This window comes from Equus quagga, unplaced genomic scaffold (genome assembly GCF_021613505.1).
Source record: "Equus quagga isolate Etosha38 unplaced genomic scaffold, UCLA_HA_Equagga_1.0 146_RagTag, whole genome shotgun sequence".
In the NCBI taxonomy this organism is placed as follows: Eukaryota; Metazoa; Chordata; class Mammalia; order Perissodactyla; family Equidae; genus Equus; species Equus quagga.
In genome coordinates this window covers 1,086,801-1,088,751 of record NW_025796728.1, presented here as the reverse complement: position 1 = coordinate 1,088,751, position 1,951 = coordinate 1,086,801, and the positions used below count along the sequence as shown (strand labels likewise).

Below are 1,951 nucleotides of genomic sequence, written 5' to 3'. Positions count from 1 at the left end.
TAATCTTCTTCTGAGACCATAGTGTTTGAAATCATTCAGCTTTTGAATGGATTCAATGAACTGTTGCTGTCAGTGACGGAACCCTGTCACCAATGGTTTCAGATCTCAAAGTTCAAAAAGTAGAGAGGCTCCAAGAATTTTCCACGCTAATAGCATGGGCCCTTGTCTTCCCCTACTCTCCCACCTCCTATACCGCCCTCTTCCCTTCCTCAAATACCTCAGCCAGTGGCTTGGACGGATGAGCTGATATTTACAGCTTTATAACTGGAAAGAAAGCGTCTTCTCGTCAATTTCAAGAATCAGCCCCTCTAAGACCACGATCTGCCTGTGTATAGGCTCCAATAAAAGACTTGCTCTCCTCAACCAGTTTCCATCCCCCAAACGGCAGCTTTAATACGTTATTAACTGGCTTAGTCCTTTGTTGGGAACAGTATTAACTCAGGCAGCCAACACCTAGGCTTCTAAGTTTCACGCATCCACAGCTTTTAAACAGCCCATCACAGTCCTTGTTTAGGTTGACCAATGACACTTTTTGAAAAGATAAAATATCCTGGACACAGAACCAAATCATCATTAGTTGTTTGTTCTTTCCATTGTTTCACCATTTTCCCCCAATCAGCCCCCAAATTTTAAGAAAAATGATCCTACTCATTTCCCTTCCTCCCCACCCCATCCCTCCCACCCCGAAACATACACCAGTAGTAGACACAAACTACACGCATGCTACGCTGTAAAAACGCAGAGTTAACGCTATTGGGAAGAATGCAGTGGGTCGTGGAGATGCTCTTTGAAGATCTACGGTTTCTTCCTGCTCTCCCACACACCCGCTCTGCAAGTTCTGTCCTTCATGGGGGGGGGGGGGGGGGACCTCTGCTTTTCTTAGCAAATTGCAGAATGGCTGCCTAGAAACACTTCTCCTCCCCCTCCTGGGATGGGTGTACAAACCAAACAGCATGGAACGGCTCTAAAGCACTTGGGCTGCTGTAGGGCACAGAAAATATACTGGCTCTTCAAAGGACATCTTCTCAAGCCACCTCTATGATGTTAAGACAAGTAGAACTCCTCTCCTCCCCCCCTTGAAACCTGTAGTCAGATGCAACAGGGGCTGGAGCTCAGGAGAGTTCTCTCTTGTCATCTTCTATGTCCTCCTCCTCCGATGGGTGGGAAGGCCACGTCAGCCTTTCCTCATAGAGGGATATGACCTGTGGGCACTTGACATTGGCTTCCTTGGCAGGGAGCATGTCAGCCTCATCAGTTTTTCCATTTTGTCAGGAACATGAGTTCCCCACTGGAGTCTGTGGCTCCAACAATCCACTCCAGCTCCGACTCCAAACCCCAGGCAAAGCTTCGTGGCCTTTCTGACTCTCCCACCTTCTTTGGCGTGCTCTCCTGTCCCTTATCTTCAGAATCGGAGTCAGCCTTGTGCTGGCCTCCCTCTGAGTTATCTGCCTCACGTGCTGTTTCCTGTGATTGTAGAAACTCCGCACTGAGGTCGGGACAACCTAGGTTCTCTTCTGGCTCCCACATGTTGTCCTGACCTAGAACCCCTTCTGCTCTAGGAGGTACTCCACTTTGCCCTTTACCACTCTACGGTCGAGAATTTTTTCCACCACGTGTCCCTCTTCCTCTTCTTCTGGCACCTCCTCCACTTTTTTCTTGCTTTGTTTTTTCCTCATTGTGCAGCCCAGCTTTCTGGTATAAAGGATGACACTGCTCAGAGCAGCGCCCAAGAGCCCAAGAGGAGTCGGTGCCACGCTACCGGTGTGTTGCATCCGGCTGGCCAGGGGAGTTGTGCCCAGAAAGGCAAGAAGCCCTGTGGCCATGGGAGAGCCCCTCACTGAAGGGGCACACCAGAGGCCCTGGCTAATGGCCTCCCCTCTGCCAAACAAGAGGGCCTGCAGTCTAGCTGCCCGCCGCCCGCACCATGCCCACTTCATTTACTGTTGATGCT

The 1,951-nt window shown here is 50.1% G+C and overlaps 1 pseudogene; it reads right to left on the bottom strand.

The window, feature by feature from the left end:
- Positions 1–806: 806 nt before the first annotated feature.
- LOC124232936 (chromobox protein homolog 1-like) lies at positions 807–1,676 on the bottom strand (annotated as a pseudogene).
- Positions 1,677–1,951: the final 275 nt, after the last annotated feature.